Source organism: Hyla sarda, unplaced genomic scaffold (assembly GCF_029499605.1).
Source record: "Hyla sarda isolate aHylSar1 unplaced genomic scaffold, aHylSar1.hap1 scaffold_412, whole genome shotgun sequence".
Lineage (NCBI taxonomy): Eukaryota > Metazoa > Chordata > Amphibia > Anura > Hylidae > Hyla > Hyla sarda.
The window spans coordinates 113,766-138,976 of record NW_026610427.1 but is presented as its reverse complement, the minus strand read 5'-3'; the positions used below and the strand labels follow the sequence as shown (position 1 = coordinate 138,976).

At 46.1% G+C, this 25,211-nt stretch overlaps 11 non-coding genes across 11 annotated transcripts; all 11 read left to right on the top strand.

Moving 5' to 3' along the window:
* Window positions 1-780: 780 nt before the first annotated feature.
* On the top strand, window positions 781-971 carry LOC130333607 (U2 spliceosomal RNA). Its single transcript, XR_008875766.1, has one exon. It is a non-coding gene; the product is annotated as a U2 spliceosomal RNA (small nuclear RNA).
* Window positions 972-3,060: 2,089 nt separating this feature from the next.
* On the top strand, window positions 3,061-3,251 carry LOC130333606 (U2 spliceosomal RNA). The gene has a single exon (XR_008875765.1). It is a non-coding gene; the product is annotated as a U2 spliceosomal RNA (small nuclear RNA).
* A 2,093-nt stretch (window positions 3,252-5,344) lies between these two features.
* Window positions 5,345-5,535, top strand: LOC130333605 (U2 spliceosomal RNA). The gene has a single exon (XR_008875764.1). It is a non-coding gene; the product is annotated as a U2 spliceosomal RNA (small nuclear RNA).
* A 2,084-nt stretch (window positions 5,536-7,619) lies between these two features.
* Window positions 7,620-7,810, top strand: LOC130333604 (U2 spliceosomal RNA). Its single transcript, XR_008875763.1, has one exon. It is a non-coding gene; the product is annotated as a U2 spliceosomal RNA (small nuclear RNA).
* Window positions 7,811-9,905: 2,095 nt separating this feature from the next.
* On the top strand, window positions 9,906-10,096 carry LOC130333603 (U2 spliceosomal RNA). The gene has a single exon (XR_008875762.1). It is a non-coding gene; the product is annotated as a U2 spliceosomal RNA (small nuclear RNA).
* Window positions 10,097-12,183: 2,087 nt separating this feature from the next.
* Window positions 12,184-12,374, top strand: LOC130333601 (U2 spliceosomal RNA). The gene has a single exon (XR_008875760.1). It is a non-coding gene; the product is annotated as a U2 spliceosomal RNA (small nuclear RNA).
* A 2,098-nt stretch (window positions 12,375-14,472) lies between these two features.
* LOC130333600 (U2 spliceosomal RNA) lies at window positions 14,473-14,663 on the top strand. The gene has a single exon (XR_008875759.1). It is a non-coding gene; the product is annotated as a U2 spliceosomal RNA (small nuclear RNA).
* A 2,092-nt stretch (window positions 14,664-16,755) lies between these two features.
* On the top strand, window positions 16,756-16,946 carry LOC130333598 (U2 spliceosomal RNA). Its single transcript, XR_008875758.1, has one exon. It is a non-coding gene; the product is annotated as a U2 spliceosomal RNA (small nuclear RNA).
* A 2,087-nt stretch (window positions 16,947-19,033) lies between these two features.
* Window positions 19,034-19,224, top strand: LOC130333597 (U2 spliceosomal RNA). Its single transcript, XR_008875757.1, has one exon. It is a non-coding gene; the product is annotated as a U2 spliceosomal RNA (small nuclear RNA).
* A 2,088-nt stretch (window positions 19,225-21,312) lies between these two features.
* Window positions 21,313-21,503, top strand: LOC130333596 (U2 spliceosomal RNA). The gene has a single exon (XR_008875756.1). It is a non-coding gene; the product is annotated as a U2 spliceosomal RNA (small nuclear RNA).
* Window positions 21,504-23,577: 2,074 nt separating this feature from the next.
* On the top strand, window positions 23,578-23,768 carry LOC130333595 (U2 spliceosomal RNA). The gene has a single exon (XR_008875755.1). It is a non-coding gene; the product is annotated as a U2 spliceosomal RNA (small nuclear RNA).
* The last annotated feature ends 1,443 nt before the right edge of the window (window positions 23,769-25,211 follow it).

The following is a 25,211-nucleotide window of genomic DNA, read 5'->3' as shown; positions in this document are numbered from 1 at the left end:
GATGTCACTCAATACCACTGACATCACTAGGTGTAAACAACATCTCTCCTTTGCTGTGTATGTGACTATGGAGCTGTTTGGTGATGTCGTCTATTACGGCCTTCATAGAAGCAACAGGAGATTGTTGCATCCATCTTGAACCCTCAGAACTACAGTGCTATGATGTCACTCACTTCCACAGGCCTTGCAGAGTGTAAACAACAACAACCCAGCTTTGTTGTGTATGTAACCAAAGGGATTTGTGATGTCACCTAGAACCTTCACAGCAGCGACAGCTTTATGAGGAGCATCAGCACTGCTCTGCCTGAGCAGAACCATCACCGCCATAGGTTGTCAAATAACCCGGATTTAACCCACACAGGTAAGTCCAATGGGGTGCAGGCATGTCCTCTATGCTTACAGCTTCCCGTGGGTGTTGGTTTGATACCGTTTGGGGACAGCCAAGGAGGCATCTGCAGGCAACAAAGGTAGGTGTGTGCTTGTGTGTGTGTTTCCTATGCAGATCCTAAGCCCAGTGTCACATGCAAGTAGGAGGAGTAAGAAGGGTTCCTGGCAAATCCGGGTTATGGATTGCATTTAAAAAGGCCCCGTGGGAGTGCAATGGGCCCCTGTCTTGCTGCTTAGCAATAATGGTATGGGTTTAGGTTCTGCTGTGTGTACTGGTGGTTGACTGCCCCCCAGCCCAGAGTGTGCATGGAAAATTGTCTGGCAGCCTCCCTGACAGCAAGCAGTGATAGTGCCCATGAAGGGGACCTTGTTGGGCCCGCCCCTTTCACGGTTATCGCTTCTCGGCCTTTTGGCTAAGATCAAGTGTAGTATCTGTTCTTATCAGTTTAATATCTGATACGTCCCCTATCTGGGGACCATATATTAAATGGATTTTTGAGAACGGGGGCCGATTTCGAAGCTTGCTTCCGTCGCCCTATGCATTGACCCGATATGGCAGTATCTTCGGGTACAGTGCACCACCCCCTTACAGGGTTAAAAAGAAAGATTCCTACTTTCATTGCTACCTGCTTGCTGGCTAGCCAGCTAGCCAGCCCTGTGGGCCTTGCTGCTGCTGCAGCCAAAAAACAAAAGGTGGTGCTGCTGCTGCTTCTGCTGCTTCTGCTTCTGCTTGTGTCTGGCCCCTGTTGGAGCGTCCAGGCACAGGACTTCTGCTGCTGCTGACTAAATGGCCTCCTTAATTGGATCATTTGAGTAGCCAGCACACCTGTGCAGGTAGGGCATGACATGATAGGCAGCTGCCTTGATAGCGGGTGGGTGCTGAATGTTCCTAATTGACAAAATAAGATTAATGCTTATGAAGAAATATAAAATCTCATCCCTTCCCCAATATCGCGCCACACCCCTACCCCTTAATTCCCTGGTTGAACGTGATGGACATATGTCTTTTTTCGACCGTACTAACTATGTAACTATGTAACATAACATGGGGGGGGGGTCTCCTGGCTGTTCACACAGGTGTGTCATTGCTGTACATTGACCATGCATTGCTTCTGTGGTATTGCAAAGGCAAAGACAAATGCTTCCAGCCATCCATTGCACTAATGGATTGGTCATCAGCTGGCTGTCTATGTCCCGCATCAATATAGACCAAAGTACAGAGGGTTAGGCTATGCTATTGTGCACCTACCTGATGCATCAGAAGGTGCGAGGCCCTTGCTAAATTCTGTGCACAGACTTTGAGATCTATGCTTTAGACTGTATCTAAACCTGCTCCAACATGGACTGACATTCTGGCCTACTTTCAGCCGATGCGACTTGTCTGTCGCTGAACAGTCGCTTTTTATGTATTCAGCACCTATGTATAATGTTGTAAAAATGCTCTAGAAGCTAAAGTCGCAGAAATGTCACACATGTTTGGCCTGCAACTTTCTGTGCGACAAATTCAGACAGGAAAAATCAGTATAAATCCTTAGAAAATTATCCCCCAGTGTCTCCATCTGCTGGCGGTATTGAATAAGCATTGCTGCACTGATGGGGTATGCATTAGACGAAAAAAAAGAAGAAAAAGAAGAATAATACGCCCAGAAAAGAGGCGAAAAGGAGAAAAACGTAAAAAAACTTGAAAAAAAAGTAAGAGGAAGAGAAGGGAAAAAAAGGTGGAAATGGGTTTAAAAGTGATTTCGGCGGAGAAATATATATATATATATATATATATATATATATATATATATATATATATGCGCACACACACACATAGATATAAACGTATTCTCCGTTGAGATATTGCAGCCGCTGCTGTGTCCAGGCCCAGGAGCCTTAGCACTGTGCTGTGATGTCACTCAATACCACTGACATCACTAGGTGTAAACAACATCTCTCCTTTGCTGTGTATGTGACTATGGAGCTGTTTGGTGATGTCGTCTATTACGGCCTTCATAGAAGCAACAGGAGATTGTTGCATCCATCTTGAACCCTCAGAACTACAGTGCTATGATGTCACTCACTTCCACAGGCCTTGCAGAGTGTAAACAACAACAACCCAGCTTTGTTGTGTATGTAACCAAAGGGATTTGTGATGTCACCTAGAACCTTCACAGCAGCGACAGCTTTATGAGGAGCATCAGCACTGCTCTGCCTGAGCAGAACCATCACCGCCATAGGTTGTCAAATAACCCGGATTTAACCCACACAGGTAAGTCCAATGGGGTGCAGGCATGTCCTCTATGCTTACAGCTTCCCGTGGGTGTTGGTTTGATACCGTTTGGGGACAGCCAAGGAGGCATCTGCAGGCAACAAAGGTAGGTGTGTGCTTGTGTGTGTGTTTCCTATGCAGATCCTAAGCCCAGTGTCACATGCAAGTAGGAGGAGTAAGAAGGGTTCCTGGCAAATCCGGGTTATGGATTGCATTTAAAAAGGCCCCGTGGGAGTGCAATGGGCCCCTGTCTTGCTGCTTAGCAATAATGGTATGGGTTTAGGTTCTGCTGTGTGTACTGGTGGTTGACTGCCCCCCAGCCCAGAGTGTGCATGGAAAATTGTCTGGCAGCCTCCCTGACAGCAAGCAGTGATAGTGCCCATGAAGGGGACCTTGTTGGGCCCGCCCCTTTCACGGTTATCGCTTCTCGGCCTTTTGGCTAAGATCAAGTGTAGTATCTGTTCTTATCAGTTTAATATCTGATACGTCCCCTATCTGGGGACCATATATTAAATGGATTTTTGAGAACGGGGGCCGATTTCGAAGCTTGCTTCCGTCGCCCTATGCATTGACCCGATATGGCAGTATCTTCGGGTACAGTGCACCACCCCCTTACAGGGTTAAAAAGAAAGATTCCTACTTTCATTGCTACCTGCTTGCTGGCTAGCCAGCTAGCCAGCCCTGTGGGCCTTGCTGCTGCTGCAGCCAAAAAACAAAAGGTGGTGCTGCTGCTGCTTCTGCTGCTTCTGCTTCTGCTTGTGTCTGGCCCCTGTTGGAGCGTCCAGGCACAGGACTTCTGCTGCTGCTGACTAAATGGCCTCCTTAATTGGATCATTTGAGTAGCCAGCACACCTGTGCAGGTAGGGCATGACATGATAGGCAGCTGCCTTGATAGCGGGTGGGTGCTGAATGTTCCTAATTGACAAAATAAGATTAATGCTTATGAAGAAATATAAAATCTCATCCCTTCCCCAATATCGCGCCACACCCCTACCCCTTAATTCCCTGGTTGAACGTGATGGACATATGTCTTTTTTCGACCGTACTAACTATGTAACTATGTAACATAACATGGGGGGGGGGGGGGTCTCCTGGCTGTTCACACAGGTGTGTCATTGCTGTACATTGACCATGCATTGCTTCTGTGGTATTGCAAAGGCAAAGACAAATGCTTCCAGCCATCCATTGCACTAATGGATTGGTCATCAGCTGGCTGTCTATGTCCCGCATCAATATAGACCAAAGTACAGAGGGTTAGGCTATGCTATTGTGCACCTACCTGATGCATCAGAAGGTGCGAGGCCCTTGCTAAATTCTGTGCACAGACTTTGAGATCTATGCTTTAGACTGTATCTAAACCTGCTCCAACATGGACTGACATTCTGGCCTACTTTCAGCCGATGCGACTTGTCTGTCGCTGAACAGTCGCTTTTTATGTATTCAGCACCTATGTATAATGTTGTAAAAATGCTCTAGAAGCTAAAGTCGCAGAAATGTCACACATATTTGGCCTGCAACTTTCTGTGCGACAAATTCAGACAGGAAAAATCAGTATAAATCCTTAGAAAATTATCCCCCAGTGTCTCCATCTGCTGGCGGTATTGAATAAGCATTGCTGCACTGATGGGGTATGCATTAGACGAAAAAAAAGAAGAAAAAGAAGAATAATACGCCCAGAAAAGAGGCGAAAAGGAGAAAAACGTAAAAAAACGTGAAAAAAAAGTAAGAGGAAGAGAAGGGAAAAAAAGGTGGAAATGGGTTTAAAAGTGATTTCGGCGGAGAAATATATATATATATATATATATATATATATATATATATATATATATATGCGCACACACACACATAGATATAAACGTATTCTCCGTTGAGATATTGCAGCCGCTGCTGTGTCCAGGCCCAGGAGCCTTAGCACTGTGCTGTGATGTCACTCAATACCACTGACATCACTAGGTGTAAACAACATCTCTCCTTTGCTGTGTATGTGACTATGGAGCTGTTTGGTGATGTCGTCTATTACGGCCTTCATAGAAGCAACAGGAGATTGTTGCATCCATCTTGAACCCTCAGAACTACAGTGCTATGATGTCACTCACTTCCACAGGCCTTGCAGAGTGTAAACAACAACAACCCAGCTTTGTTGTGTATGTAACCAAAGGGATTTGTGATGTCACCTAGAACCTTCACAGCAGCGACAGCTTTATGAGGAGCATCAGCACTGCTCTGCCTGAGCAGAACCATCACCGCCATAGGTTGTCAAATAACCCGGATTTAACCCACACAGGTAAGTCCAATGGGGTGCAGGCATGTCCTCTATGCTTACAGCTTCCCGTGGGTGTTGGTTTGATACCGTTTGGGGACAGCCAAGGAGGCATCTGCAGGCAACAAAGGTAGGTGTGTGCTTGTGTGTGTGTTTCCTATGCAGATCCTAAGCCCAGTGTCACATGCAAGTAGGAGGAGTAAGAAGGGTTCCTGGCAAATCCGGGTTATGGATTGCATTTAAAAAGGCCCCGTGGGAGTGCAATGGGCCCCTGTCTTGCTGCTTAGCAATAATGGTATGGGTTTAGGTTCTGCTGTGTGTACTGGTGGTTGACTGCCCCCCAGCCCAGAGTGTGCATGGAAAATTGTCTGGCAGCCTCCCTGACAGCAAGCAGTGATAGTGCCCATGAAGGGGACCTTGTTGGGCCCGCCCCTTTCACGGTTATCGCTTCTCGGCCTTTTGGCTAAGATCAAGTGTAGTATCTGTTCTTATCAGTTTAATATCTGATACGTCCCCTATCTGGGGACCATATATTAAATGGATTTTTGAGAACGGGGGCCGATTTCGAAGCTTGCTTCCGTCGCCCTATGCATTGACCCGATATGGCAGTATCTTCGGGTACAGTGCACCACCCCCTTACAGGGTTAAAAAGAAAGATTCCTACTTTCATTGCTACCTGCTTGCTGGCTAGCCAGCTAGCCAGCCCTGTGGGCCTTGCTGCTGCTGCAGCCAAAAAACAAAAGGTGGTGCTGCTGCTGCTTCTGCTGCTTCTGCTTCTGCTTGTGTCTGGCCCCTGTTGGGCACAGGACTTCTGCTGCTGCTGACTAAATGGCCTCCTTAATTGGATCATTTGAGTAGCCAGCACACCTGTGCAGGTAGGGCATGACATGATAGGCAGCTGCCTTGATAGCGGGTGGGTGCTGAATGTTCCTAATTGACAAAATAAGATTAATGCTTATGAAGAAATATAAAATCTCATCCCTTCCCCAATATCGCGCCACACCCCTACCCCTTAATTCCCTGGTTGAACGTGATGGACATATGTCTTTTTTCGACCGTACTAACTATGTAACTATGTAACATAACATATAACATGGGGGGGGGGGTCTCCTGGCTGTTCACACAGGTGTGTCATTGCTGTACATTGACCATGCATTGCTTCTGTGGTATTGCAAAGGCAAAGACAAATGCTTCCAGCCATCCATTGCACTAATGGATTGGTCATCAGCTGGCTGTCTATGTCCCGCATCAATATAGACCAAAGTACAGAGGGTTAGGCTATGCTATTGTGCACCTACCTGATGCATCAGAAGGTGCGAGGCCCTTGCTAAATTCTGTGCACAGACTTTGAGATCTATGCTTTAGACTGTATCTAAACCTGCTCCAACATGGACTGACATTCTGGCCTACTTTCAGCCGATGCGACTTGTCTGTCGCTGAACAGTCGCTTTTTATGTATTCAGCACCTATGTATAATGTTGTAAAAATGCTCTAGAAGCTAAAGTCGCAGAAATGTCACACATATTTGGCCTGCAACTTTCTGTGCGACAAATTCAGACAGGAAAAATCAGTATAAATCCTTAGAAAATTATCCCCCAGTGTCTCCATCTGCTGGCGGTATTGAATAAGCATTGCTGCACTGATGGGGTATGCATTAGACGAAAAAAAAGAAGAAAAAGAAGAATAATACGCCCAGAAAAGAGGCGAAAAGGAGAAAAACGTAAAAAAACGTGAAAAAAAAGTAAGAGGAAGAGAAGGGAAAAAAAGGTGGAAATGGGTTTAAAAGTGATTTCGGCGGAGAAATATATATATATATATATATATATATATATATATATATATATATGCGCACACACACACATAGATATAAACGTATTCTCCGTTGAGATATTGCAGCCGCTGCTGTGTCCAGGCCCAGGAGCCTTAGCACTGTGCTGTGATGTCACTCAATACCACTGACATCACTAGGTGTAAACAACATCTCTCCTTTGCTGTGTATGTGACTATGGAGCTGTTTGGTGATGTCGTCTATTACGGCCTTCATAGAAGCAACAGGAGATTGTTGCATCCATCTTGAACCCTCAGAACTACAGTGCTATGATGTCACTCACTTCCACAGGCCTTGCAGAGTGTAAACAACAACAACCCAGCTTTGTTGTGTATGTAACCAAAGGGATTTGTGATGTCACCTAGAACCTTCACAGCAGCGACAGCTTTATGAGGAGCATCAGCACTGCTCTGCCTGAGCAGAACCATCACCGCCATAGGTTGTCAAATAACCCGGATTTAACCCACACAGGTAAGTCCAATGGGGTGCAGGCATGTCCTCTATGCTTACAGCTTCCCGTGGGTGTTGGTTTGATACCGTTTGGGGACAGCCAAGGAGGCATCTGCAGGCAACAAAGGTAGGTGTGTGCTTGTGTGTGTGTTTCCTATGCAGATCCTAAGCCCAGTGTCACATGCAAGTAGGAGGAGTAAGAAGGGTTCCTGGCAAATCCGGGTTATGGATTGCATTTAAAAAGGCCCCGTGGGAGTGCAATGGGCCCCTGTCTTGCTGCTTAGCAATAATGGTATGGGTTTAGGTTCTGCTGTGTGTACTGGTGGTTGACTGCCCCCCAGCCCAGAGTGTGCATGGAAAATTGTCTGGCAGCCTCCCTGACAGCAAGCAGTGATAGTGCCCATGAAGGGGACCTTGTTGGGCCCGCCCCTTTCACGGTTATCGCTTCTCGGCCTTTTGGCTAAGATCAAGTGTAGTATCTGTTCTTATCAGTTTAATATCTGATACGTCCCCTATCTGGGGACCATATATTAAATGGATTTTTGAGAACGGGGGCCGATTTCGAAGCTTGCTTCCGTCGCCCTATGCATTGACCCGATATGGCAGTATCTTCGGGTACAGTGCACCACCCCCTTACAGGGTTAAAAAGAAAGATTCCTACTTTCATTGCTACCTGCTTGCTGGCTAGCCAGCTAGCCAGCCCTGTGGGCCTTGCTGCTGCTGCAGCCAAAAAACAAAAGGTGGTGCTGCTGCTGCTTCTGCTGCTTCTGCTTCTGCTTGTGTCTGGCCCCTGTTGGAGCGTCCAGGCACAGGACTTCTGCTGCTGCTGACTAAATGGCCTCCTTAATTGGATCATTTGAGTAGCCAGCACACCTGTGCAGGTAGGGCATGACATGATAGGCAGCTGCCTTGATAGCGGGTGGGTGCTGAATGTTCCTAATTGACAAAATAAGATTAATGCTTATGAAGAAATATAAAATCTCATCCCTTCCCCAATATCGCGCCACACCCCTACCCCTTAATTCCCTGGTTGAACGTGATGGACATATGTCTTTTTTCGACCGTACTAACTATGTAACTATGTAACATAACATGGGGGGGGGGGGGGGGTCTCCTGGCTGTTCACACAGGTGTGTCATTGCTGTACATTGACCATGCATTGCTTCTGTGGTATTGCAAAGGCAAAGACAAATGCTTCCAGCCATCCATTGCACTAATGGATTGGTCATCAGCTGGCTGTCTATGTCCCGCATCAATATAGACCAAAGTACAGAGGGTTAGGCTATGCTATTGTGCACCTACCTGATGCATCAGAAGGTGCGAGGCCCTTGCTAAATTCTGTGCACAGACTTTGAGATCTATGCTTTAGACTGTATCTAAACCTGCTCCAACATGGACTGACATTCTGGCCTACTTTCAGCCGATGCGACTTGTCTGTCGCTGAACAGTCGCTTTTTATGTATTCAGCACCTATGTATAATGTTGTAAAAATGCTCTAGAAGCTAAAGTCGCAGAAATGTCACACATATTTGGCCTGCAACTTTCTGTGCGACAAATTCAGACAGGAAAAATCAGTATAAATCCTTAGAAAATTATCCCCCAGTGTCTCCATCTGCTGGCGGTATTGAATAAGCATTGCTGCACTGATGGGGTATGCATTAGACGAAAAAAAAGAAGAAAAAGAAGAATAATACGCCCAGAAAAGAGGCGAAAAGGAGAAAAACGTAAAAAAACGTGAAAAAAAAGTAAGAGGAAGAGAAGGGAAAAAAAGGTGGAAATGGGTTTAAAAGTGATTTCGGCGGAGAAATATATATATATATATATATATATATATATATATATATATATATATATGCGCACACACACACATAGATATAAACGTATTCTCCGTTGAGATATTGCAGCCGCTGCTGTGTCCAGGCCCAGGAGCCTTAGCACTGTGCTGTGATGTCACTCAATACCACTGACATCACTAGGTGTAAACAACATCTCTCCTTTGCTGTGTATGTGACTATGGAGCTGTTTGGTGATGTCGTCTATTACGGCCTTCATAGAAGCAACAGGAGATTGTTGCATCCATCTTGAACCCTCAGAACTACAGTGCTATGATGTCACTCACTTCCACAGGCCTTGCAGAGTGTAAACAACAACAACCCAGCTTTGTTGTGTATGTAACCAAAGGGATTTGTGATGTCACCTAGAACATTCACAGCAGCGACAGCTTTATGAGGAGCATCAGCACTGCTCTGCCTGAGCAGAACCATCACCGCCATAGGTTGTCAAATAACCCGGATTTAACCCACACAGGTAAGTCCAATGGGGTGCAGGCATGTCCTCTATGCTTACAGCTTCCCGTGGGTGTTGGTTTGATACCGTTTGGGGACAGCCAAGGAGGCATCTGCAGGCAACAAAGGTAGGTGTGTGCTTGTGTGTGTGTTTCCTATGCAGATCCTAAGCCCAGTGTCACATGCAAGTAGGAGGAGTAAGAAGGGTTCCTGGCAAATCCGGGTTATGGATTGCATTTAAAAAGGCCCCGTGGGAGTGCAATGGGCCCCTGTCTTGCTGCTTAGCAATAATGGTATGGGTTTAGGTTCTGCTGTGTGTACTGGTGGTTGACTGCCCCCCAGCCCAGAGTGTGCATGGAAAATTGTCTGGCAGCCTCCCTGACAGCAAGCAGTGATAGTGCCCATGAAGGGGACCTTGTTGGGCCCGCCCCTTTCACGGTTATCGCTTCTCGGCCTTTTGGCTAAGATCAAGTGTAGTATCTGTTCTTATCAGTTTAATATCTGATACGTCCCCTATCTGGGGACCATATATTAAATGGATTTTTGAGAACGGGGGCCGATTTCGAAGCTTGCTTCCGTCGCCCTATGCATTGACCCGATATGGCAGTATCTTCGGGTACAGTGCACCACCCCCTTACAGGGTTAAAAAGAAAGATTCCTACTTTCATTGCTACCTGCTTGCTGGCTAGCCAGCTAGCCAGCCCTGTGGGCCTTGCTGCTGCTGCAGCCAAAAAACAAAAGGTGGTGCTGCTGCTGCTTCTGCTGCTTCTGCTTCTGCTTGTGTCTGGCCCCTGTTGGAGCGTCCAGGCACAGGACTTCTGCTGCTGCTGACTAAATGGCCTCCTTAATTGGATCATTTGAGTAGCCAGCACACCTGTGCAGGTAGGGCATGACATGATAGGCAGCTGCCTTGATAGCGGGTGGGTGCTGAATGTTCCTAATTGACAAAATAAGATTAATGCTTATGAAGAAATATAAAATCTCATCCCTTCCCCAATATCGCGCCACACCCCTACCCCTTAATTCCCTGGTTGAACGTGATGGACATATGTCTTTTTTCGACCGTACTAACTATGTAACTATGTAACATAACATGGGGGGGGGGGGGGTCTCCTGGCTGTTCACACAGGTGTGTCATTGCTGTACATTGACCATGCATTGCTTCTGTGGTATTGCAAAGGCAAAGACAAATGCTTCCAGCCATCCATTGCACTAATGGATTGGTCATCAGCTGGCTGTCTATGTCCCGCATCAATATAGACCAAAGTACAGAGGGTTAGGCTATGCTATTGTGCACCTACCTGATGCATCAGAAGGTGCGAGGCCCTTGCTAAATTCTGTGCACAGACTTTGAGATCTATGCTTTAGACTGTATCTAAACCTGCTCCAACATGGACTGACATTCTGGCCTACTTTCAGCCGATGCGACTTGTCTGTCGCTGAACAGTCGCTTTTTATGTATTCAGCACCTATGTATAATGTTGTAAAAATGCTCTAGAAGCTAAAGTCGCAGAAATGTCACACATATTTGGCCTGCAACTTTCTGTGCGACAAATTCAGACAGGAAAAATCAGTATAAATCCTTAGAAAATTATCCCCCAGTGTCTCCATCTGCTGGCGGTATTGAATAAGCATTGCTGCACTGATGGGGTATGCATTAGACGAAAAAAAAGAAGAAAAAGAAGAATAATACGCCCAGAAAAGAGGCGAAAAGGAGAAAAACGTAAAAAAACGTGAAAAAAAAGTAAGAGGAAGAGAAGGGAAAAAAAGGTGGAAATGGGTTTAAAAGTGATTTCGGCGGAGAAATATATATATATATATATATATATATATATATATATATATATGCGCACACACACACATAGATATAAACGTATTCTCCGTTGAGATATTGCAGCCGCTGCTGTGTCCAGGCCCAGGAGCCTTAGCACTGTGCTGTGATGTCACTCAATACCACTGACATCACTAGGTGTAAACAACATCTCTCCTTTGCTGTGTATGTGACTATGGAGCTGTTTGGTGATGTCGTCTATTACGGCCTTCATAGAAGCAACAGGAGATTGTTGCATCCATCTTGAACCCTCAGAACTACAGTGCTATGATGTCACTCACTTCCACAGGCCTTGCAGAGTGTAAACAACAACAACCCAGCTTTGTTGTGTATGTAACCAAAGGGATTTGTGATGTCACCTAGAACCTTCACAGCAGCGACAGCTTTATGAGGAGCATCAGCACTGCTCTGCCTGAGCAGAACCATCACCGCCATAGGTTGTCAAATAACCCGGATTTAACCCACACAGGTAAGTCCAATGGGGTGCAGGCATGTCCTCTATGCTTACAGCTTCCCGTGGGTGTTGGTTTGATACCGTTTGGGGACAGCCAAGGAGGCATCTGCAGGCAACAAAGGTAGGTGTGTGCTTGTGTGTGTGTTTCCTATGCAGATCCTAAGCCCAGTGTCACATGCAAGTAGGAGGAGTAAGAAGGGTTCCTGGCAAATCCGGGTTATGGATTGCATTTAAAAAGGCCCCGTGGGAGTGCAATGGGCCCCTGTCTTGCTGCTTAGCAATAATGGTATGGGTTTAGGTTCTGCTGTGTGTACTGGTGGTTGACTGCCCCCCAGCCCAGAGTGTGCATGGAAAATTGTCTGGCAGCCTCCCTGACAGCAAGCAGTGATAGTGCCCATGAAGGGGACCTTGTTGGGCCCGCCCCTTTCACGGTTATCGCTTCTCGGCCTTTTGGCTAAGATCAAGTGTAGTATCTGTTCTTATCAGTTTAATATCTGATACGTCCCCTATCTGGGGACCATATATTAAATGGATTTTTGAGAACGGGGGCCGATTTCGAAGCTTGCTTCCGTCGCCCTATGCATTGACCCGATATGGCAGTATCTTCGGGTACAGTGCACCACCCCCTTACAGGGTTAAAAAGAAAGATTCCTACTTTCATTGCTACCTGCTTGCTGGCTAGCCAGCTAGCCAGCCCTGTGGGCCTTGCTGCTGCTGCAGCCAAAAAACAAAAGGTGGTGCTGCTGCTGCTTCTGCTGCTTCTGCTTCTGCTTGTGTCTGGCCCCTGTTGGAGCGTCCAGGCACAGGACTTCTGCTGCTGCTGACTAAATGGCCTCCTTAATTGGATCATTTGAGTAGCCAGCACACCTGTGCAGGTAGGGCATGACATGATAGGCAGCTGCCTTGATAGCGGGTGGGTGCTGAATGTTCCTAATTGACAAAATAAGATTAATGCTTATGAAGAAATATAAAATCTCATCCCTTCCCCAATATCGCGCCACACCCCTACCCCTTAATTCCCTGGTTGAACGTGATGGACATATGTCTTTTTTCGACCGTACTAACTATGTAACTATGTAACATAACATGGGGGGGGGGGGGGTCTCCTGGCTGTTCACACAGGTGTGTCATTGCTGTACATTGACCATGCATTGCTTCTGTGGTATTGCAAAGGCAAAGACAAATGCTTCCAGCCATCCATTGCACTAATGGATTGGTCATCAGCTGGCTGTCTATGTCCCGCATCAATATAGACCAAAGTACAGAGGGTTAGGCTATGCTATTGTGCACCTACCTGATGCATCAGAAGGTGCGAGGCCCTTGCTAAATTCTGTGCACAGACTTTGAGATCTATGCTTTAGACTGTATCTAAACCTGCTCCAACATGGACTGACATTCTGGCCTACTTTCAGCCGATGCGACTTGTCTGTCGCTGAACAGTCGCTTTTTATGTATTCAGCACCTATGTATAATGTTGTAAAAATGCTCTAGAAGCTAAAGTCGCAGAAATGTCACACATATTTGGCCTGCAACTTTCTGTGCGACAAATTCAGACAGGAAAAATCAGTATAAATCCTTAGAAAATTATCCCCCAGTGTCTCCATCTGCTGGCGGTATTGAATAAGCATTGCTGCACTGATGGGGTATGCATTAGACGAAAAAAAAGAAGAAAAAGAAGAATAATACGCCCAGAAAAGAGGCGAAAAGGAGAAAAACGTAAAAAAACGTGAAAAAAAAGTAAGAGGAAGAGAAGGGAAAAAAAGGTGGAAATGGGTTTAAAAGTGATTTCGGCGGAGAATATATATATATATATATATATATATATATATATATATATATATATATATATATGCGCACACACACACATAGATATAAACGTATTCTCCGTTGAGATATTGCAGCCGCTGCTGTGTCCAGGCCCAGGAGCCTTAGCACTGTGCTGTGATGTCACTCAATACCACTGACATCACTAGGTGTAAACAACATCTCTCCTTTGCTGTGTATGTGACTATGGAGCTGTTTGGTGATGTCGTCTATTACGGCCTTCATAGAAGCAACAGGAGATTGTTGCATCCATCTTGAACCCTCAGAACTACAGTGCTATGATGTCACTCACTTCCACAGGCCTTGCAGAGTGTAAACAACAACAACCCAGCTTTGTTGTGTATGTAACCAAAGGGATTTGTGATGTCACCTAGAACCTTCACAGCAGCGACAGCTTTATGAGGAGCATCAGCACTGCTCTGCCTGAGCAGAACCATCACCGCCATAGGTTGTCAAATAACCCGGATTTAACCCACACAGGTAAGTCCAATGGGGTGCAGGCATGTCCTCTATGCTTACAGCTTCCCGTGGGTGTTGGTTTGATACCGTTTGGGGACAGCCAAGGAGGCATCTGCAGGCAACAAAGGTAGGTGTGTGCTTGTGTGTGTGTTTCCTATGCAGATCCTAAGCCCAGTGTCACATGCAAGTAGGAGGAGTAAGAAGGGTTCCTGGCAAATCCGGGTTATGGATTGCATTTAAAAAGGCCCCGTGGGAGTGCAATGGGCCCCTGTCTTGCTGCTTAGCAATAATGGTATGGGTTTAGGTTCTGCTGTGTGTACTGGTGGTTGACTGCCCCCCAGCCCAGAGTGTGCATGGAAAATTGTCTGGCAGCCTCCCTGACAGCAAGCAGTGATAGTGCCCATGAAGGGGACCTTGTTGGGCCCGCCCCTTTCACGGTTATCGCTTCTCGGCCTTTTGGCTAAGATCAAGTGTAGTATCTGTTCTTATCAGTTTAATATCTGATACGTCCCCTATCTGGGGACCATATATTAAATGGATTTTTGAGAACGGGGGCCGATTTCGAAGCTTGCTTCCGTCGCCCTATGCATTGACCCGATATGGCAGTATCTTCGGGTACAGTGCACCACCCCCTTACAGGGTTAAAAAGAAAGATTCCTACTTTCATTGCTACCTGCTTGCTGGCTAGCCAGCTAGCCAGCCCTGTGGGCCTTGCTGCTGCTGCAGCCAAAAAACAAAAGGTGGTGCTGCTGCTGCTTCTGCTGCTTCTGCTTCTGCTTGTGTCTGGCCCCTGTTGGAGCGTCCAGGCACAGGACTTCTGCTGCTGCTGACTAAATGGCCTCCTTAATTGGATCATTTGAGTAGCCAGCACACCTGTGCAGGTAGGGCATGACATGATAGGCAGCTGCCTTGATAGCGGGTGGGTGCTGAATGTTCCTAATTGACAAAATAAGATTAATGCTTATGAAGAAATATAAAATCTCATCCCTTCCCCAATATCGCGCCACACCCCTACCCCTTAATTCCCTGGTTGAACGTGATGGACATATGTCTTTTTTCGACCGTACTAACTATGTAACTATGTAACATAACATGGGGGGGGGGGGGTCTCCTGGCTGTTCACACAGGTGTGTCATTGCTGTACATTGACCATGCATTGCTTCTGTGGTATTGCAAAGGCAAAGACAAATGCTTCCAGCCATCCATTGCACTAATGGATTGGTCATCAGCTGGCTGTCTATGTCCCGCATCAATATAGACCAAAGTACAGAGGGTTAGGCTATGCTATTGTGCACCTACCTGATGCATCAGAAGGTGCGAGGCCCTTGCTAAATTCTGTGCACAGACTTTGAGATCTATGCTTTAGACTGTATCTAAACCTGCTCCAACATGGACTGACATTCTGGCCTACTTTCAGCCGATGCGACTTGTCTGTCGCTGAACAGTCGCTTTTTATGTATTCAGCACCTATGTATAATGTTGTAAAAATGCTCTAGAAGCTAAAGTCGCAGAAATGTCACACATATTTGGCCTGCAACTTTCTGTGCGACAAATTCAGACAGGAAAAATCAGTATAAATCCTTAGAAAATTATCCCCCAGTGTCTCCATCTGCTGGCGGTATTGAATAAGCATTGCTGCACTGATGGGGTATGCATTAGACGAAAAAAAAGAAGAAAAAGAAGAATAATACGCCCAGAAAAGAGGCGAAAAGGAGAAAAACGTAAAAAAACGTGAAAAAAAAGTAAGAGGAAGAGAAGGGAAAAAAAGGTGGAAATGGGTTTAAAAGTGATTTCGGCGGAGAAATATATATATATATATATATATATATATATATATATATATATATATATGCGCACACACACACATAGATATAAACGTATTCTCCGTTGAGATATTGCAGCCGCTGCTGTGTCCAGGCCCAGGAGCCTTAGCACTGTGCTGTGATGTCACTCAATACCACTGACATCACTAGGTGTAAACAACATCTCTCCTTTGCTGTGTATGTGACTATGGAGCTGTTTGGTGATGTCGTCTATTACGGCCTTCATAGAAGCAACAGGAGATTGTTGCATCCATCTTGAACCCTCAGAACTACAGTGCTATGATGTCACTCACTTCCACAGGCCTTGCAGAGTGTAAACAACAACAACCCAGCTTTGTTGTGTATGTAACCAAAGGGATTTGTGATGTCACCTAGAACCTTCACAGCAGCGACAGCTTTATGAGGAGCATCAGCACTGCTCTGCCTGAGCAGAACCATCACCGCCATAGGTTGTCAAATAACCCGGATTTAACCCACACAGGTAAGTCCAATGGGGTGCAGGCATGTCCTCTATGCTTACAGCTTCCCGTGGGTGTTGGTTTGATACCGTTTGGGGACAGCCAAGGAGGCATCTGCAGGCAACAAAGGTAGGTGTGTGCTTGTGTGTGTGTTTCCTATGCAGATCCTAAGCCCAGTGTCACATGCAAGTAGGAGGAGTAAGAAGGGTTCCTGGCAAATCCGGGTTATGGATTGCATTTAAAAAGGCCCCGTGGGAGTGCAATGGGCCCCTGTCTTGCTGCTTAGCAATAATGGTATGGGTTTAGGTTCTGCTGTGTGTACTGGTGGTTGACTGCCCCCCAGCCCAGAGTGTGCATGGAAAATTGTCTGGCAGCCTCCCTGACAGCAAGCAGTGATAGTGCCCATGAAGGGGACCTTGTTGGGCCCGCCCCTTTCACGGTTATCGCTTCTCGGCCTTTTGGCTAAGATCAAGTGTAGTATCTGTTCTTATCAGTTTAATATCTGATACGTCCCCTATCTGGGGACCATATATTAAATGGATTTTTGAGAACGGGGGCCGATTTCGAAGCTTGCTTCCGTCGCCCTATGCATTGACCCGATATGGCAGTATCTTCGGGTACAGTGCACCACCCCCTTACAGGGTTAAAAAGAAAGATTCCTACTTTCATTGCTACCTGCTTGCTGGCTAGCCAGCTAGCCAGCCCTGTGGGCCTTGCTGCTGCTGCAGCCAAAAAACAAAAGGTGGTGCTGCTGCTGCTTCTGCTGCTTCTGCTTCTGCTTGTGTCTGGCCCCTGTTGGAGCGTCCAGGCACAGGACTTCTGCTGCTGCTGACTAAATGGCCTCCTTAATTGGATCATTTGAGTAGCCAGCACACCTGTGCAGGTAGGGCATGACATGATAGGCAGCTGCCTTGATAGCGGGTGGGTGCTGAATGTTCCTAATTGACAAAATAAGATTAATGCTTATGAAGAAATATAAAATCTCATCCCTTCCCCAATATCGCGCCACACCCCTACCCCTTAATTCCCTGGTTGAACGTGATGGACATATGTCTTTTTTCGACCGTACTAACTATGTAACTATGTAACATAACATGGGGGGGGGGGGGGTCTCCTGGCTGTTCACACAGGTGTGTCATTGCTGTACATTGACCATGCATTGCTTCTGTGGTATTGCAAAGGCAAAGACAAATGCTTCCAGCCATCCATTGCACTAATGGATTGGTCATCAGCTGGCTGTCTATGTCCCGCATCAATATAGACCAAAGTACAGAGGGTTAGGCTATGCTATTGTGCACCTACCTGATGCATCAGAAGGTGCGAGGCCCTTGCTAAATTCTGTGCACAGACTTTGAGATCTATGCTTTAGACTGTATCTAAACCTGCTCCAACATGGACTGACATTCTGGCCTACTTTCAGCCGATGCGACTTGTCTGTCGCTGAACAGTCGCTTTTTATGTATTCAGCACCTATGTATAATGTTGTAAAAATGCTCTAGAAGCTAAAGTCGCAGAAATGTCACACATATTTGGCCTGCAACTTTCTGTGCGACAAATTCAGACAGGAAAAATCAGTATAAATCCTTAGAAAATTATCCCCCAGTGTCTCCATCTGCTGGCGGTATTGAATAAGCATTGCTGCACTGATGGGGTATGCATTAGACGAAAAAAAAGAAGAAAAAGAAGAATAATACGCCCAGAAAAGAGGCGAAAAGGAGAAAAACGTAAAAAAACGTGAAAAAAAAGTAAGAGGAAGAGAAGGGAAAAAAAGGTGGAAATGGGTTTAAAAGTGATTTCGGCGGAGAAATATATATATATATATATATATATATATATATATATATATATGCGCACACACACACATAGATATAAACGTATTCTCCGTTGAGATATTGCAGCCGCTGCTGTGTCCAGGCCCAGGAGCCTTAGCACTGTGCTGTGATGTCACTCAATACCACTGACATCACTAGGTGTAAACAACATCTCTCCTTTGCTGTGTATGTGACTATGGAGCTGTTTGGTGATGTCGTCTATTACGGCCTTCATAGAAGCAACAGGAGATTGTTGCATCCATCTTGAACCCTCAGAACTACAGTGCTATGATGTCACTCACTTCCACAGGCCTTGCAGAGTGTAAACAACAACAACCCAGCTTTGTTGTGTATGTAACCAAAGGGATTTGTGATGTCACCTAGAACCTTCACAGCAGCGACAGCTTTATGAGGAGCATCAGCACTGCTCTGCCTGAGCAGAACCATCACCGCCATAGGTTGTCAAATAACCCGGATTTAACCCACACAGGTAAGTCCAATGGGGTGCAGGCATGTCCTCTATGCTTACAGCTTCCCGTGGGTGTTGGTTTGATACCGTTTGGGGACAGCCAAGGAGGCATCTGCAGGCAACAAAGGTAGGTGTGTGCTTGTGTGTGTGTTTCCTATGCAGATCCTAAGCCCAGTGTCACATGCAAGTAGGAGGAGTAAGAAGGGTTCCTGGCAAATCCGGGTTATGGATTGCATTTAAAAAGGCCCCGTGGGAGTGCAATGGGCCCCTGTCTTGCTGCTTAGCAATAATGGTATGGGTTTAGGTTCTGCTGTGTGTACTGGTGGTTGACTGCCCCCCAGCCCAGAGTGTGCATGGAAAATTGTCTGGCAGCCTCCCTGACAGCAAGCAGTGATAGTGCCCATGAAGGGGACCTTGTTGGGCCCGCCCCTTTCACGGTTATCGCTTCTCGGCCTTTTGGCTAAGATCAAGTGTAGTATCTGTTCTTATCAGTTTAATATCTGATACGTCCCCTATCTGGGGACCATATATTAAATGGATTTTTGAGAACGGGGGCCGATTTCGAAGCTTGCTTCCGTCGCCCTATGCATTGACCCGATATGGCAGTATCTTCGGGTACAGTGCACCACCCCCTTACAGGGTTAAAAAGAAAGATTCCTACTTTCATTGCTACCTGCTTGCTGGCTAGCCAGCTAGCCAGCCCTGTGGGCCTTGCTGCTGCTGCAGCCAAAAAACAAAAGGTGGTGCTGCTGCTGCTTCTGCTGCTTCTGCTGCTGCTTGTGTCTGGCCCCTGTTGGAGCGTCCAGGCACAGGACTTCTGCTGCTGCTGACTAAATGGCCTCCTTAATTGGATCATTTGAGTAGCCAGCACACCTGTGCAGGTAGGGCATGACATGATAGGCAGCTGCCTTGATAGCGGGTGGGTGCTGAATGTTCCTAATTGACAAAATAAGATTAATGCTTATGAAGAAATATAAAATCTCATCCCTTCCCCAATATCGCGCCACACCCCTACCCCTTAATTCCCTGGTTGAACGTGATGGACATATGTCTTTTTTCGACCGTACTAACTATGTAACTATGTAACATAACATGGGGGGGGGGGTCTCCTGGCTGTTCACACAGGTGTGTCATTGCTGTACATTGACCATGCATTGCTTCTGTGGTATTGCAAAGGCAAAGACAAATGCTTCCAGCCATCCATTGCACTAATGGATTGGTCATCAGCTGGCTGTCTATGTCCCGCATCAATATAGACCAAAGTACAGAGGGTTAGGCTATGCTATTGTGCACCTACCTGATGCATCAGAAGGTGCGAGGCCCTTGCTAAATTCTGTGCACAGACTTTGAGATCTATGCTTTAGACTGTATCTAAACCTGCTCCAACATGGACTGACATTCTGGCCTACTTTCAGCCGATGCGACTTGTCTGTCGCTGAACAGTCGCTTTTTATGTATTCAGCACCTATGTATAATGTTGTAAAAATGCTCTAGAAGCTAAAGTCGCAGAAATGTCACACATATTTGGCCTGCAACTTTCTGTGCGACAAATTCAGACAGGAAAAATCAGTATAAATCCTTAGAAAATTATCCCCCAGTGTCTCCATCTGCTGGCGGTATTGAATAAGCATTGCTGCACTGATGGGGTATGCATTAGACGAAAAAAAAGAAGAAAAAGAAGAATAATACGCCCAGAAAAGAGGCGAAAAGGAGAAAAACGTAAAAAAACGTGAAAAAAAAGTAAGAGGAAGAGAAGGGAAAAAAAGGTGGAAATGGGTTTAAAAGTGATTTCGGCGGAGAAATATATATATATATATATATATATATATATATATATATATATATATGCGCACACACACACATAGATATAAACGTATTCTCCGTTGAGATATTGCAGCCGCTGCTGTGTCCAGGCCCAGGAGCCTTAGCACTGTGCTGTGATGTCACTCAATACCACTGACATCACTAGGTGTAAACAACATCTCTCCTTTGCTGTGTATGTGACTATGGAGCTGTTTGGTGATGTCGTCTATTACGGCCTTCATAGAAGCAACAGGAGATTGTTGCATCCATCTTGAACCCTCAGAACTACAGTGCTATGATGTCACTCACTTCCACAGGCCTTGCAGAGTGTAAACAACAACAACCCAGCTTTGTTGTGTATGTAACCAAAGGGATTTGTGATGTCACCTAGAACCTTCACAGCAGCGACAGCTTTATGAGGAGCATCAGCACTGCTCTGCCTGAGCAGAACCATCACCGCCATAGGTTGTCAAATAACCCGGATTTAACCCACACAGGTAAGTCCAATGGGGTGCAGGCATGTCCTCTATGCTTACAGCTTCCCGTGGGTGTTGGTTTGATACCGTTTGGGGACAGCCAAGGAGGCATCTGCAGGCAACAAAGGTAGGTGTGTGCTTGTGTGTGTGTTTCCTATGCAGATCCTAAGCCCAGTGTCACATGCAAGTAGGAGGAGTAAGAAGGGTTCCTGGCAAATCCGGGTTATGGATTGCATTTAAAAAGGCCCCGTGGGAGTGCAATGGGCCCCTGTCTTGCTGCTTAGCAATAATGGTATGGGTTTAGGTTCTGCTGTGTGTACTGGTGGTTGACTGCCCCCCAGCCCAGAGTGTGCATGGAAAATTGTCTGGCAGCCTCCCTGACAGCAAGCAGTGATAGTGCCCATGAAGGGGACCTTGTTGGGCCCGCCCCTTTCACGGTTATCGCTTCTCGGCCTTTTGGCTAAGATCAAGTGTAGTATCTGTTCTTATCAGTTTAATATCTGATACGTCCCCTATCTGGGGACCATATATTAAATGGATTTTTGAGAACGGGGGCCGATTTCGAAGCTTGCTTCCGTCGCCCTATGCATTGACCCGATATGGCAGTATCTTCGGGTACAGTGCACCACCCCCTTACAGGGTTAAAAAGAAAGATTCCTACTTTCATTGCTACCTGCTTGCTGGCTAGCCAGCTAGCCAGCCCTGTGGGCCTTGCTGCTGCTGCAGCCAAAAAACAAAAGGTGGTGCTGCTGCTGCTTCTGCTGCTTCTGCTTCTGCTTGTGTCTGGCCCCTGTTGGAGCGTCCAGGCACAGGACTTCTGCTGCTGCTGACTAAATGGCCTCCTTAATTGGATCATTTGAGTAGCCAGCACACCTGTGCAGGTAGGGCATGACATGATAGGCAGCTGCCTTGATAGTGGGTGGGTGCTGAATGTTCCTAATTGACAAAATAAGATTAATGCTTATGAAGAAATATAAAATCTCATCCCTTCCCCAATATCGCGCCACACCCCTACCCCTTAATTCCCTGGTTGAACGTGATGGACATATGTCTTTTTTCGACCGTACTAACTATGTAACTATGTAACATAACATGGGGGGGGGGTCTCCTGGCTGTTCACACAGGTGTGTCATTGCTGTACATTGACCATGCATTGCTTCTGTGGTATTGCAAAGGCAAAGACAAATGCTTCCAGCCATCCATTGCACTAATGGATTGGTCATCAGCTGGCTGTCTATGTCCCGCATCAATATAGACCAAAGTACAGAGGGTTAGGCTATGCTATTGTGCACCTACCTGATGCATCAGAAGGTGCGAGGCCCTTGCTAAATTCTGTGCACAGACTTTGAGATCTATGCTTTAGACTGTATCTAAACCTGCTCCAACATGGACTGACATTCTGGCCTACTTTCAGCCGATGCGACTTGTCTGTCGCTGAACAGTCGCTTTTTATGTATTCAGCACCTATGTATAATGTTGTAAAAATGCTCTAGAAGCTAAAGTCGCAGAAATGTCACACATATTTGGCCTGCAACTTTCTGTGCGACAAATTCAGACAGGAAAAATCAGTATAAATCCTTAGAAAATTATCCCCCAGTGTCTCCATCTGCTGGCGGTATTGAATAAGCATTGCTGCACTGATGGGGTATGCATTAGACGAAAAAAAAGAAGAAAAAGAAGAATAATACGCCCAGAAAAGAGGCGAAAAGGAGAAAAACGTAAAAAAACGTGAAAAAAAAGTAAGAGGAAGAGAAGGGAAAAAAAGGTGGAAATGGGTTTAAAAGTGATTTCGGCGGAGAATATATATATATATATATATATATATATATATATATATATATATGCGCACACACACACATAGATATAAACGTATTCTCCGTTGAGATATTGCAGCCGCTGCTGTGTCCAGGCCCAGGAGCCTTAGCACTGTGCTGTGATGTCACTCAATACCACTGACATCACTAGGTGTAAACAACATCTCTCCTTTGCTGTGTATGTGACTATGGAGCTGTTTGGTGATGTCGTCTATTACGGCCTTCATAGAAGCAACAGGAGATTGTTGCATCCATCTTGAACCCTCAGAACTACAGTGCTATGATGTCACTCACTTCCACAGGCCTTGCAGAGTGTAAACAACAACAACCCAGCTTTGTTGTGTATGTAACCAAAGGGATTTGTGATGTCACCTAGAACCTTCACAGCAGCGACAGCTTTATGAGGAGCATCAGCACTGCTCTGCCTGAGCAGAACCATCACCGCCATAGGTTGTCAAATAACCCGGATTTAACCCACACAGGTAAGTCCAATGGGGTGCAGGCATGTCCTCTATGCTTACAGCTTCCCGTGGGTGTTGGTTTGATACCGTTTGGGGACAGCCAAGGAGGCATCTGCAGGCAACAAAGGTAGGTGTGTGCTTGTGTGTGTGTTTCCTATGCAGATCCTAAGCCCAGTGTCACATGCAAGTAGGAGGAGTAAGAAGGGTTCCGGGTTATGGATTGCATTTAAAAAGGCCCCGTGGGAGTGCAATGGGCCCCTGTCTTGCTGCTTAGCAATAATGGTATGGGTTTAGGTTCTGCTGTGTGTACTGGTGGTTGACTGCCCCCCAGCCCAGAGTGTGCATGGAAAATTGTCTGGCAGCCTCCCTGACAGCAAGCAGTGATAGTGCCCATGAAGGGGACCTTGTTGGGCCCGCCCCTTTCACGGTTATCGCTTCTCGGCCTTTTGGCTAAGATCAAGTGTAGTATCTGTTCTTATCAGTTTAATATCTGATACGTCCCCTATCTGGGGACCATATATTAAATGGATTTTTGAGAACGGGGGCCGATTTCGAAGCTTGCTTCCGTCGCCCTATGCATTGACCCGATATGGCAGTATCTTCGGGTACAGTGCACCACCCCCTTACAGGGTTAAAAAGAAAGATTCCTACTTTCATTGCTACCTGCTTGCTGGCTAGCCAGCTAGCCAGCCCTGTGGGCCTTGCTGCTGCTGCAGCCAAAAAACAAAAGGTGGTGCTGCTGCTGCTTCTGCTGCTTCTGCTTCTGCTTGTGTCTGGCCCCTGTTGGAGCGTCCAGGCACAGGACTTCTGCTGCTGCTGACTAAATGGCCTCCTTAATTGGATCATTTGAGTAGCCAGCACACCTGTGCAGGTAGGGCATGACATGATAGGCAGCTGCCTTGATAGCGGGTGGGTGCTGAATGTTCCTAATTGACAAAATAAGATTAATGCTTATGAAGAAATATAAAATCTCATCCCTTCCCCAATATCGCGCCACACCCCTACCCCTTAATTCCCTGGTTGAACGTGATGGACATATGTCTTTTTTCGACCGTACTAACTATGTAACTATGTAACATAACATGGGGGGGGGGGGTCTCCTGGCTGTTCACACAGGTGTGTCATTGCTGTACATTGACCATGCATTGCTTCTGTGGTATTGCAAAGGCAAAGACAAATGCTTCCAGCCATCCATTGCACTAATGGATTGGTCATCAGCTGGCTGTCTATGTCCCGCATCAATATAGACCAAAGTACAGAGGGTTAGGCTATGCTATTGTGCACCTACCTGATGCATCAGAAGGTGCGAGGCCCTTGCTAAATTCTGTGCACAGACTTTGAGATCTATGCTTTAGACTGTATCTAAACCTGCTCCAACATGGACTGACATTCTGGCCTACTTTCAGCCGATGCGACTTGTCTGTCGCTGAACAGTCGCTTTTTATGTATTCAGCACCTATGTATAATGTTGTAAAAATGCTCTAGAAGCTAAAGTCGCAGAAATGTCACACATATTTGGCCTGCAACTTTCTGTGCGACAAATTCAGACAGGAAAAATCAGTATAAATCCTTAGAAAATTATCCCCCAGTGTCTCCATCTGCTGGCGGTATTGAATAAGCATTGCTGCACTGATGGGGTATGCATTAGACGAAAAAAAAGAAGAAAAAGAAGAATAATACGCCCAGAAAAGAGGCGAAAAGGAGAAAAACGTAAAAAAACGTGAAAAAAAAGTAAGAGGAAGAGAAGGGAAAAAAAGGTGGAAATGGGTTTAAAAGTGATTTCGGCGGAGAAATATATATATATATATATATATATATATATATATATATATGCGCACACACACACATAGATATAAACGTATTCTCCGTTGAGATATTGCAGCCGCTGCTGTGTCCAGGCCCAGGAGCCTTAGCACTGTGCTGTGATGTCACTCAATACCACTGACATCACTAGGTGTAAACAACATCTCTCCTTTGCTGTGTATGTGACTATGGAGCTGTTTGGTGATGTCGTCTATTACGGCCTTCATAGAAGCAACAGGAGATTGTTGCATCCATCTTGAA